This window comes from Petaurus breviceps, unplaced genomic scaffold, assembly GCF_028583685.1.
Source record: "Petaurus breviceps papuanus isolate PSGF00001 unplaced genomic scaffold, PetGlider_PUasm1.0 90625, whole genome shotgun sequence".
Taxonomy (NCBI): domain Eukaryota; kingdom Metazoa; phylum Chordata; class Mammalia; order Diprotodontia; family Petauridae; genus Petaurus; species Petaurus breviceps.
This window is the reverse complement of record NW_027187289.1, coordinates 4,785,053-4,799,165: the sequence shown is the minus strand read 5'-3', so window position 1 is coordinate 4,799,165 and position 14,113 is coordinate 4,785,053. Positions and strand designations below refer to the sequence as shown.

The 14,113-nt window shown below is 37.9% G+C and overlaps 1 long non-coding RNA gene across 1 annotated transcript in view; it reads right to left on the bottom strand.

Annotated features, from left to right (window-relative positions):
- LOC138143000 (uncharacterized) overlaps positions 1–14,113 on the bottom strand; it is a 53,478-nt gene that overhangs the window by 1,568 nt on the left and 37,797 nt on the right. The gene's annotated exons all lie outside the window — the stretch shown is intronic.

The window sequence follows — 14,113 nt, the reverse complement described above, 5'->3', positions numbered from 1 at the left end:
AGACAGATGGATTCTTGACTCAGTAAGAAGGCAATTGAAATTCAGTTTTACCCTGATAGTAACAATCCAAAACACTTTACCCTAAAGGCTATTTTTGGGTCAGAGAACCTAAGGCACATCTCAACTGCTCAGTGCTGATGAAGCCACATTGATTAGTGATAAGGACATGATCCTGCAGAGATGGGATGAACACTTCCATAGTGTTTTCAACAGACCATCATGCTGAAGCCACTGACTGTATACCTCAGGTTGAATCAATTCCTCTATAGCCAAACATCCTACTGAAAAAGTGATTTGAATTCCATTAGGTTCCTCTCACATGGCAAAGTGACTGGTGCTAATTCTGTAACAGCTGAGTTTTATGAGGCAGGAGCTCTCCTAAAAGCTGAATAAAGATACCTCCATTATCCATCTCTATAACAGAAAAGAAAACAGATTATCCTGTGACAATCACAGGGAGTTCTCTCTCTTAGTCATTGCTGGCAAGATTCTTGCCATAGTACTCCATAATAGGCTTATCCTTCACCCAGAAGATGGTCATCTGCATGAGAGCCAGTGTGGCTTCAGAAAGAGCTGAGGAACAGTCAATATGGACAGCTCCAGAAGAAGAACAGAGGTCTGTACACAATATGTGTTGATCTGACCAATGTCTTTGATACTATCAGTCATGAGGGCCTGTGGAAGATCATGATAAAATTTGGTTATCCAGAGAAGTTCATCAGCATTATATACCTGTTCAATGATGCTATGCTTGCCAGGGTTCTTATTACTGGAAAATGCTGTCAAAATTTCCCCATTACCAGTGGAGAGAAGCAGGGCTGTGTACTTATTGTGTGCATGCTTTTAAGCATAATGTTTTCAGCAATGTTGTCAAGACACTTTCAACCAAGATGAAAATGGCATCAACCATTTGGTTGATCAACCAAATGGCATCAGCCACCACACTAATAGTAAATTATTGTACTTGGAAAGGCTATTTTTGACAAAATACAACACCCATTCCTATTTAAAAAAAAACACTAGAGAACATAGGAATAAATGGAGCCTTCCTTAAAATGATAAATAGCATCTACCTAAAACCATCAGCAAGCATTATGTGTAATGGGGATAAGCTAGATGCATTTCCAATAAGATCAGAGGTGAAACAATGATGTCCGTTATCACCACTGTTATTCAATATGGTACTAGAAACATTAGCTTTAGCAATAAGAGAATAAAAAGAAATTGAAGGTATTAGAATAGGCACAGAAGAAACTGTTATCACTTTTTGTAGATGATATGATAATATATTTAGAGAATCAAGTAAAAAACTACTTTAAATAATAAACAACTTCAGCAATGTTGCAGGATGTAAAATAAACTCACATAAATCCTCAGCATTTCTATATATTACTAACAAAGCCTAACAGCAAGAGATAGAGAAATGCCATTTAAAGTTATTGTAAACATTATAAAATATTTGGGAATCTACCTGCCAAAAACAAACCTAGGGACTATATGAACACAATTACAAAACACTTTTTACACAAATAAAATCAGATCTAAATAATTGGAAAAAACATCAGTTGCTCATGGGTAGGTCAAGCTAATATAATAAAAATGACAATTCTACCCAAATTAATTCACTTATTCAGTACCATGCCAATCAAACTACCAAAAAATTATTTTATAGAGCTAGAAAAAAGAATATCAAAATTTATCTGAGGGGCAGCGAGGTGGCACAGTGAATAGAACACCGGCCCTGGAGTCAGATGGACCTGAGTTCAAATCCGGCCTTAGACACTAAAACTAGCCATGTGACCTTGGGCAAGTCACTTAACTCCAGTTGCCCTACCTTCCCCCTCCAAAAAGCAAAAAAAAAATTATCTGGAAGAACAAAAGGTTCAGAATGTCAAGGGAATTAATGAAAAGAAGAAATGCTAGGGAAGGTGGCCTAGCCATACCAGATTTTTAAATTGTTTTATAAAGTAGCAATCATCAAAACCACTTAGTACTGGCTAAGAAATATAAGGGTAGATCAGTGGAATAAGTTAGGTACATAAGACAGAGTAGTCAATGATTATAGCAATCTACTGTTTGATAAACCCAAAGACCCCAGCTTCTGGGATAAGAACTCTCTATTTGAGAAAAACTGCTGGGAAAACTGGAAAAGAGTATGGCAGAAACTGGGCATAGGACAACATATGACAATATATACCAAAATTAAGTCCAAATGCGTACACAATTAGATATGAAGGATGATACTTTAAACAAATTAGGGGACCAAGGAATAGTTTATCTGTCAGATTTATGGAGAGGAATTTGTGACCAAACAAGAGATAGAGAACATTATGAAGTACAAAATGGATTATTTTGATTACATTAAATTGGAAAGTGTACAAATGAAGCCAATGCAACCAAGATTAGGAGAGAAGCAGAAAACTGGGAAAGAATTTTTACAACTAGTATCTCTGATAAAGATCTGATTTCTAAAATATATAGAGAACCGAGTCAAATTTACAAGAACACAAGTCATTTGCCAATTCATAAATGCTCAAAGGATATGAACAGTATTTTTCAGAGGAAGAAATTAAAGCTATCTCTAGTCATATGAAAAAATGCTCTAAATCACTATTGATTAGAGAGATTCAAATCAAAACAACTCTGAGGTACCACATCACACCTATCAGATTAGCTAACATGACAAAACAGGAAAATGATAAATGTTGGAGAAGATGTGGGGAAGTTGGAACACTAATTCATTGTTGGTGGAGCTGTGAGCTAATCCAACCATTCTAGAGAGCAATTTGGAACTATGCCCAAAGGACTATAAAAATGTGCATACCTTTTGACCCAGCAATACCATTTCTAGGGCTGTATCCCAAAGAGACCACAAAAATTGAGAAAGGATCCACACGTACAAAAATATTTATAGCAGCTCTCTTATGGTAGCCATGAACTGGAAATTGAAAGGATGCCCATCATTTGGGGAATAGCTGAACAAGTTGTGGCATATGAATGTAATGGAATACTACTGTGCTATAAGAAATGATGAACGGGTGGACTTCAGAAAAACCTGGAAAGACTTATATGAACTGATGCTGAGTGAGGGGAGCAGAACCAGAAAAACATTGTACACAGTAACAGCCACAGCCTGTGATGACTGACTTTGATAGACTTAGACCTTCTCAGCAATGCAAGGACCTAAAACATTTCCAAAGGACTCATGATAGAAAATGACATCCACAACCAGAGAAAAAGCAAAGCAGACTTGTTTTGTTTTTTCTTTTTCATGCATTATAATTCTTCTATACAACATGACTAATGTGAAAATATTTTAGTAGGAATGTATATGTAAAACCTATATAATATTGTAGGCTCTCTTGGGGAGAGAGAGGGAAGGAAGGGGGAAAAATTTTTAAACTTATGGAAGTAAATGTTAAAAATTAAAAATAAATTAATTAATTTTTTAAGAAAAAAATAAAAGGCTATGAACCAAGATTCAATTGAAGGGAGAGTTGGAACATCACTTTTACACTCAATACAGCCTCTGAGGCTGAAGTGCAACAGAGTATGGATCAATTCACGGCCACTTGTGCTAATTTTGACCTGATAATTAATGCCAAGAAAATGGAGATTCTCCACCTGCCAGCACCACACCAGCCATACATGGAACCACTGGTTACAGCAAATGGAGAAATTTTGAATTTAGTTGATAAGTTCACTTACCTTGATAGTATACTTTCTGGGGATGACACATAGATGATGAGATTGATATACCCATTGCCAGAGCTACCTCAGTGTCTGTGAGGCTCAGAAGGAAAGTATGGGAGAGAAGAGGCTTTAGACTGAAGTTCTACAGAGTTGTTGTGTTGGCCTCATTCTTGTGTGACTGTGAAATCTGGACAAGATACTAGCACTATGCCAGTAAACTAAATTGTTTCCATTTGAATTGTCTTAGAAAGATTCTGAAAATTACCTGCAAGACGAGGGACCAGACACTGAGGTCTTTTCTTTCTTTTTTTTTGGGGGGGGGGGGAGGGGCATTAAGTAACTTGCCCAAGGTTACATGGCTAATTTTGTGTGTGTGTGTGGGTGTTAAGTGTCTGAGGCCGGAACTGAACTCCGGTCCTCCTGACTCCCGGACCAGAGCTTTTACTCACTGCGCCTCTTAGCCACCCCCACTGAGGTCTTTTCTTGAGCTCCACTGTTAAGTATTCAAATTCAACTACAGAGAGCACAACTCTGATGGGCTGGTTACATTGTTCAAATGCCAAACATACATTCTTCTAAAAGACTATTTTATGGAGAACTCAGACAAGTGCTCACAAAGAGATCAGAAGAGACACAAGGACATTCTCAAGTTCTCCCTGAAGAATTTTGGAATCAATTGTAAGACATGGGAGACACTGGAACAGGACTGCTTAGCATGGCATGCCTGCCTCAAAGGAGGTGCCGTGCCCCATGAGCAAAGCAGAATTGCAATAGCTCAAAAGATATGAGACATGCAAATTCAGAGACATCTCCACTCCAAATATTCATATGGACTATTTGTGCCCATCTTATAGTAGAGCCTTCCAACCTCATATTGGTCTTAACAGCCACAGTAAGATTCAATGAACCTTGACCTCAACATAGTGATGACATTTTGGTACTCTTTAAGCACAAAAAAACAACAACCAAGTAAAACATTTTATACAATTAACTGCATCAGTAAGATTTCTTTCCTCATTACTTCAAAAGATCCATGTTTTGTTGGGTTTTTTTTAATGTAGTTTTGATATAGTTTGCTATCTTCACTGGAATTAGGCTAGTGCTGCAGGCAGCTCATACTATCTTACAAGAGCCTATTGTTAAATTTTCGGTATGAGCATATTTACACCTTGGAAATCAGCAAACAGTATAAATCAAGATTTGATTATTTTTTGGCTTTATTGGTGGTCCAAACTTAAGAAAGTGATGGAGAAAAATGTTAATAATGCAGATTAAACTTTAAAATATGCTATACTTTACAAAGATTCAGTCATTAAACATTTTCCAACACATGCCTGACAACTCCTCAGAGTATTAAGCAGTCTTCATGAGTTGTTGTAGCAAAATATATATTAATATTTTATAATATTAATGTATTATATTATTAATATTATATAATACATATAAATTTGAGCAGGCAATAAGTTGACCCAAAGAGATTGCTATCCATCTGACCTTCCAGATATAGCTGTTAGACTAAGCAAGATACTAAGCATACTGACATGTTCATTATGATAACCTAACTCTGAAGTCTGGAGCCATGACTAGGGCAAGGCCATGGGACTTTGCCCTCAGGCAGAAAACTTAAAGGGAACAGATGTCATCATCCCAGGGCAGATTTCCTTCCCTACCTACTTGACCCCCAGTAACAATGATAGCAACAGCTTTACCCTAGGCTGAGCTTTTTTTCCCCTCAGTTTCCTGAAAATCCCTATGTGGGCTTCTGCCTCTTGTATCATGTCCCAGTCAAACCTGTCTTACTTTGGGTTTTTTTCGTTTTTTTAATTTTTATTTATTTATTTATTTATTTTTAAGCAATCAGGGTTAAGTAACTTGCTCAAGGTTACACGGCCAGTTATTTCTGGGTGTGGTGCTGAGTGTCTGAGCCCGGGATTCGATCTCCAAGTCATCCCAACACTGGAGCCGGTACTCTTACTCGCTGAGCCACCTGGCCACCCCTAAGCAATTGGGGTTAAGTAACTTGCTCAAGGTTACATGGCCAGGTGTTTCTGGGTGGGTGCTGAGTGTCTGAGCCCGGGATTCGATCTCCAGGTCTTCTCAACACTGGAGCCGGTGCTCTTACTTGCTGTGCTACCTGGCCGCCCCTCTTTGGGTTTTTTTCAGCTTCAAAAATGTATACTTATGACTCTGAAGAATTTAAAGTCTATCTTAAATCCACAGAACAGTTTCAGCAAATTAAAGTGAACCATCTGTCTTGGCTGCTCACACGTGGCATTACAAAAAGTCCTCAAAAGAATTAATAGAAAGAATGGGACTGCTTCTGATGAGGTAAATGAACAAATCATATAAGGCTCCAAACAACAGACTTCATCATACTATCAGTGTGAAACTCTATGAGACTAGCCTTCAGGCCCTCTGGAAGACCCCTAAGTACTAGTGATCCTGAATGATGCTTGAAGGACCATTGTCCTAAAGGAGACCTGACCATGGTGAACACAGCAGACTTCCTTTCCTTGATGGAGTCACTTGCTCTGCCCTGGAATTCAGCTCATTCAGATGCATTTTCTTCCTGTCACCATTAGCCCTGATAAGTACATGGGCTTTCTCTTCTTTATACAAAGGTCTGTATGTAAGTGAACAAAAACCTAGAATATTAGAGCTGGAAGGAACTTTAGAAATTACCTAGTTCCAACTCCTCATTGTATAGGGGAGGAAACTAAGAGCAAAAGGAGTTAAATTATTTACCAAAAGTTTGTAGTTAGAAAGATACCAGGACCCAGGCATTATGTCTCTCAGGTCATTGATTTTTTTGACAGTTATGTACTGTCTTTCTCAGAATGAGTAAATCAAGCTCATAAACTTCTCCAGAGAGTTAGTCTTGTAAGGAACTTCCCCCACCCAAGTCAGCCAACAAAATTTCATATTCAGGATAAGCCAGAAAGCACAAGATGAGAGTCACACTGATCTCAAAGAACCTTTATGATGGGTTCCAGAAAGGAAAACACATGTTTGATTTCAATTATCATGTAGTTACATCTCACTTCCACACTTAGAATGTGGTCACTCTTTCCTCTTATTAGTCTCCATGTAAATCACAATGTCACAAGCCACAAATACTGTGAAATCCTTAGCCTGCCATGAAAAATACTGTTTTTGATGCATGTCATGAGAAATTGGCCAAATCCTGCTCTCCTTTCAGTTTTCTACTTACAGCTTTTTCTATCATAATGATTTCAGTGTCACATGCCTCCTCTCCCTCTTCTCCCATCACTGCTGATGATATGAAATTACAGTTAAACATTTACTTTTACTTATGTTCATTATAGTTCCCCCTGCATTCATTGTGAGTCTCCTTGAACAAAAGAAACAGCACCATTTGGGAGTCCCTAGCTCTTTCTAATACACATGACAAATTGTAAAATTTGTCTTTTTTTGCCATGACCACCCCATGAAATCTATGCTCTTTTCCTAGGTTTAAGTCCTTCTCTCCCTCTTCATAAATAAGGGACCACAAGTCATAGAAATATGGATGACAATATAGCAGGATCATGACTGTGCCACTTTGCTCCCTGTCCAGGGTTGTGCTAGACACAGTCAGTTCCAATCAACTCCTGATCCAATTATTAAATATTAAAAGTAAGTATTTACACCTGAGAAACTAGCAAATGAATACTACAAGTTAGGGTTTCATTTGTTTTTTTGTTGGTTATCTAAACTTAGAAAAAAGATGGCAAAAATGTTAATAATGCAGATTAAACTTTAAAGTATGTCATACTTTTTGGAAAGCTGACTGTTAAACATTTACCATCACACCCTTATCCCTGTCCAATTATGGGAGGATAGAGATTGTTTTCCTCTGAGAGATGTGGGTTGGTGGGGAGGAAGGGATCCTTGAATCCATGGAATTAAAGAATCATGGTATGTTAGAAACATAGGAATAATCAAAGACCACCTGAAAAAACTAAATGTAACACAGTGTCCCCCAAGATATCTTAGGACCCACAAAATAGTGAGAGAAAAACTACATCCTCCATTATACTTCATAGTTATGATGGCTTTACAGAAATTCCTTCTTTCATCAGTGATTTGGTCATGGCTGCTCCTTCCAGGTTAGATATTCGCCATATAGCATTGCCTTTATCCTCAATATTTTGCTTTTAATACTTACAATCAAACCCTTCCTTAAAAATCACAAAACCCCTACTCTGCCATGGATCAGTTGCCCATAGATCTTTTGAAATTAACTTCCCCTTTTAGCATTGCTTCACCTAATCAAAATTGTTTTGTTTTGCTTTGTTTTGTTTTTCATGGAGCCAATAAAATTCTGTATATATAGTATAGCTATATCAGAATTAGCCCTAGAGTAGGTGAACCTGGGGTTCACCAAAAACATTTAGAGATTTCAGGGGATCCATAAACTTGTATGAGGAAAAAAGCTACATCTTTATTTTCAATAACCTTTGGTTTCTTTTGTAATCCTTAAGTAATTTATTTATACATTTACAAACATTAATTTGAGAAGGAATTCATAGACTTCACCAGACTACCAAAGGGGTCCATGACACAGAAACTTGATTCCCAAAGCCCACTGGTATGGGATTTTCTCCTCTCTGGTACTAATGATACACTGCACCTTCATGAAGGTTTTGGAAAAACTGGAGAGAGCTAGCAGAAAAATGGTAGAAAAGAGAGCATTTGTTTCAGTCTCATCACTTTTAAAGATACAGGCAGTCAATCAAAGGAAGGACTATCACACCTTTATGGTGGGGAATACAGCAGGTCATGTTAGGCAAACTAGGCATACTCAAAAAAACCCTCTATTTTAGACCTGGGCATACCTAAAGAAATCCAGTTTATGGGGCTGTTATATGGCTGTTATGCAAATGGAATTTTAGCTCTTCCCTGCCCCTAGGCCCTTTGATAGGCTTAAGTGCACCTGGGGCCTGTGGAATGCTTTTTGATTGGGCAGTGGGTCAAGAAGGTTGTTACATTCTCTGAGCCAGAAGAAGGCTATATAAACTCTGATGTGAGGCTTTGTTTTGGTTTGAGAAGTATTGTGTGATTTGACCAGACAAGGCTCTGGGCAGCTGTTGAGCCCCCCAGCTTTGAAAACCCAGATGTTGATGCTTCCCTCTCTGGTAACTGTGACTAGGTATATGGATGTAATGGTCAGACAGTTGAAGGCTGGTCTGCTTGATCTGTTTCTCTGTCTTCTTGTAACTTCTATCTGTATTCTCTGAAGTCTGGGGTGTTGACCTTTTCCCCCTGAACTAGGTAAATGACATATGTTTGATTAAAGCAAGATTGTTAACCCATTTTGAGTTGCTTTCCTTCAGAAAAGCAGATCTAAGAACCTGTGTTGGCAGCCATCCTGGGGATGCTGGGGTGCTTGCTGCTACAGTGGCTCAGTGAATACAGTACTGGCACTGGAGTCAGGAGTACCTGAGTCCAAATCTAGCCTCAGATACTTGACACTTAACTAGCTGTGTGACCTTGGGCAAGTCACTTAACCCCAATTGCTCTGCCTTCACCCCCTCCAAAAAGACGAAAAAAGAGAGAGAGAGATTCAGTTTACAACAAAAGGCAAATAACCTTTGCCCTATAACTTTCTACATACTTGGTACCTCTGCTTTCCACCTAAGGGTTCACAAGTATTAGTCCCTGGACCCTCAGGAACCCTTTGAAGGCAAAGCAGTACAATAGAGGAAAGATTTATCCCTTATTAATAGTAACCTGAATTTATATATCACTTTAAAGATTGAAAAGTGCTTTATGGATATTGTGGCATTTGACTCTCAAAATGATCTTGTGAGTTAGGGACTACAGGTATCACTATTCTCATTTTACATATATTTCAATTCAATAAATATTTATTAAGCACCTATTATGTGCAGGATACTGTGCTAAATGCTGGGGACACAAAAAGAGGCAAAAGATAGTCCCTGCCTTCAAATAGCTTACAATATAACAGGGAAAACAAAATGCAAACAAATAAAAACAAAGCATGCTATATACAGGATAAAAAGGAAAGAACAGAGGGAAGGCAGGGAAATTATATGACTTATCCAGAATCATACAGTTTCAGAGGTGGGATTTTAATACACCTTCCTAACTCTCAATACCATGCTATTCCCTGGTGTCTCTCTGTTCTTAGTAAACCAAGAGTCTCTTTGGACCTATTATTACTGATCATTAATTAGCATTCCTCTTAAAACTTTTATAACACAGTAGCTTAGAAATCATTTAGATTCAGGGCGGCTAGGTGGTGCAGTGAATAGAGTACTGGCCCTGGAGTCAGGAGGACCTGAGTTCAAATATGGCCTTAGACACTTGACACACTTACTAGCCATGTGACTTTGGGCAAGTCACTTAACCCCAACTGCCTTCCCAAAAACGAGCAAAGAAAAAAAAAAAACAAGAAATCATTTAAATTCATTACTCACCCTCACTAGGTTACTCTTCTTTACTTAACCCAAGAAAAGAAAGATGATATGGGAATGGAACTAATTGGTTTTTGCATAAGCAATCATACCCAGAGTGTGGGTGGGACTTGGTTTGGGAACACATTTTGCTGTTCTCCTACAGAACCATTTGTTAGTCTCTATTCTAGCTACCCACCAAACCTCCCATGTTCCTCAGGTTAGTTAGTGATAAGCTGCTGCTTAACATGAAGGAGAATGCATTAAAGTCAGGACCAAAGCAAGCACTACCTTAACTCTCCTGACCACAAAGGCTAGTCAAGTTCTGGACCAGTGTGGAGAAAATAGGTCTGATTTTTCTGCACAAATGAGGAAAGATTCTTGGGATGCTTCATTTCTTATAGATTATAAGGTTTTTGAGGGTGGAAACTAGTTTGCTTTTGTATTTGTATTCCCAGAACCCAGCAGAGTACTCAATTCATGGTGGGTGTTTAAGAAATGTCTGTTGATTGAATTATCCCTAAACTAGGGAATTCTGGAGCACAAATATTACTACTAGTGCTCAGATCTGTTAGGGATGGAGTTGGAGTAAAACCAAGGATACTGATCCAATCCTGACCATGCTAATGTTGACCCATGGGATCAGAGGATTTTAGAACTGGAAAGGACATTATATTCATCTAACCCAATTCCTTCGTTTTAAAAAGGAAGAAACTGAGATATAGAGATATGAAGTAACTTACTTAGCTCTGCACAAATCCTTGGACTTTAAACCTAAAGTTCTTTCTGTTCGAATTCAAACTCATTAGGCATCTAGTCCAACCCAGTGTGAGAATCTGCTGTATCAAAACAATCCTAATCATGGCATTCATTAACCAATTGGGGCAGGTTTCTGTTAAACCCCAAAGAGAAGGATATCTGTAGGGTCTCTCTTAAGGATTTACCCTCAGAGCCAAGAATAATTAAGCTTCTGTGTCTAGTGAACCAGGACATTTTTCCATGTACTCACTCAGCTTATTATTCTATCAGATTTCTTTTTTAAATGTGTTCCCAAATTTAAAGATCTTTCAATCCAACCTTCACATTTTGTAGATGAGGAGACTGAAGTGATTTGCAAAAGGTCATAAAACTTGTTATCAGCAGAACCAGAACTAGACTCCTGACATAGTTTTCTCCATTCACTCAGTTCTTTCCACTAAACCACACTATTCTTATCTCAATTTTCCCTGCCCTAGATAACATTTCTGAGGCAGATAAATTTATCTTTCAGAATCAACCCACAGAACTACAAATTCCTTTTCCAGAGAGTTTCTCTTTTTTGTATCATGTTGAAGCTCCCAAATGTCCATGGTTCTATATAACATGCTATATCAAATAAATTAGGAAAGACAGGTTTGTTTACATTTTGTAAAGAATAATAATAGTATGAGAATGCACAGGATCATGGGATTATAGAGTCATTGATCCAGAACTGGCAGTCATCTCAAAGACCACCTCATCCAACCTTTTCATTTTAAAGATGAATAAGGTAAGGTACCAAGATGTGATGTTACTCGGCCAAAATCACCCAAGTGTTAAGGGGTAGAGCCAGATTCTGAAGCCAGGTCCACCGACTCTGACTCCGAATCCATGCCTTTTTCACATCTCTAAGGCAACTAATTGTCCTCACTCAGTTTATTATCCTATTGTGTTTCCACTCTAAATACGCATCCTAGAAAATAAAGCTCTATTAATCCAACCTTTCCATTTTGTAGGTGAGGACACTGAAGTGATTTACAAAAGGTCACAGAACTTGTTCTTGGCAGGTCCAGAATCTAGAATCCCAGAGTTCAGCTTGCCAGCTCACTTTTCCACAAAGGGAACACAATCTTGTTACCATAGGAGCTCAGGTTAAAGCCACTCACCTCTCAGGAGTTTCATCTCTTGTAAAATGTCAAGTTGGCCTAACCTAGACAATTTCTAAAGTATCTCTTCCAACTTTAAAATCTTATGATGTCATTGTAATAACTAACATCTGTGCAATACATTAAGATTCATAAAGTGTTTTATGTGTATTATTTCATTTTATCCAACAACCCTGTGAAGTAGGTGCTATTGTTTTTCCCATTTTACATCTGAGGAAACTGAGGCTGTGAGCAATTAAGCAACTGACCTAAGGTTACATAGCAATAAGTATCTGAGGCAGGATTTGAACTCTGGTCTTCCTGACTCCAAGTCCAGCACCCTGTTCTCTCTGCCATGGCCTTTTTACACATGGAACTACTTATAGTGCACAAGAAGTTTGGTATAGAATGCAAACTCCTTGGAAGTATGGATTATTTTATTCTTTGTATCTATATCCTCAACTCTTAGAACGTTTCCTGCAACATAGTAGGTACTCAGTACTTGTTGATGGATGTACTGATTTATTGATTCATGGTTTGAGAGGCAGGATGGCATAATGGAAGGGGATTAAGAGTCAGGAGTCCTATTCTACCGACTCGTAGCATGATGACTGTGAGTAACCTCTTGAACTCCAATTTGCTCATGTCTTAGAACAGGCAAGCCACTTTTTCTTTCTAAGCCTCAATATCTTCATCTGTAAAATGGAAAATAATAGTACTTGCACTACTAACTCATTGGGTTGTTGTGAAGAAAACATTTTGTAAAGTTTAGCATTCTACATGAATTTGAACTCAATACATAATATCATCATCATTGTATTATGAAAGAGTCACCTGATTCAAAATCAAGCCAATTTTTTGTACTCCTTGGGACAGAAACAGGAATTGTTCGATAGTACCATCATTTGTCTCAAAAAAAAAAATCAGCTTTCAGGGTGGCTAGGTGGTGCAGTGAGTAAAGTGCCGGCCCTGGAGTCCGGAGGACCCCAGTTCGGTTCCGGCCTGAGACACTTAACACCCACACAAAAATACTAGCCATGTAACCTTGGGCAAGTTACTTAACTCCAATTTCCTTCCAAAAGGCAAAAAAAAAAAATCAGCTTTGGTTTACAATTAATTCTGTAAAACTTGTCTGCAACAGCAAAAAAAAAACCCTGAAATACAAAATTCCATCAGAATCTTGTAAAAGTTGCAATTTCCTACTCAAACTCAGAATTTATTCATTTATGTGGGAGATTAAAAGATATCCCTTAGTTTTCAGAAAGCTCAAAAAGAATATTTTAGCACTACAATATCAAAATTATGTTTTCCAAGTGGGAAATAACATTTTTCCCAAGGATGATGTTCACCTTTCAGTACTTAGCCAGATTCCAAATAATAAGTAGGGAACACCTATCTGTGATAGGTGATGAAAAGGTTAATAATTCTAAAAGAAAACACAGCATTAAACAGAATTTCCTCTTACTAAATTCTCATGAGTTTACTAAAACAATTGTGTTGTCAACAAAGAAAATTGATTGCAGATTAACAGGTAGACTTTTATAAGACACAGATAGCTTTAAAAAAAAACAGAATTCAAAAGATCTGTGAATATCCTGCATTAGATTGTCTGTCTTCCATGTCCAAAGGACTTGGTAGAATTAACACAGCTATATTTATAAAACAAATGAAAATTTAAAATTCAATCAAAATTTTCTTTATGGGTTGAGATTTGATAAAACAATAGTAAATTTTAACCAGAAAACCAGAATATTGTCAGAGCTTCATTTTTAGGGGGAAAAAAAGAACTAGCCTCAAAACTCACCCTATGTGAATTTCTCTGAACCCATTCATTAAGTGTTTAGGGTAGTAGGATCAGCCAATAGGGAGGAATAATTTTGTCCAAGATACAAAGTTCAGCATACTGGTCATAGACAAAATTATAAAGTATGAGAAGTTTGTCTTCAGTGCTTCTCTCCCCCAGCATCCTTTCCTACCTTTTGGTGTTACTTTGTTCAGTGAGGCAGGACAGTTGAGTTATAGGAGCAGGAAGACACTAATTGTTGACAGCAACTCAAGTAAGGGCATCAGCTTCTCTCCCATCCTGAGGATGTTTGCAGGCAATGAGCTGGGGGAGAG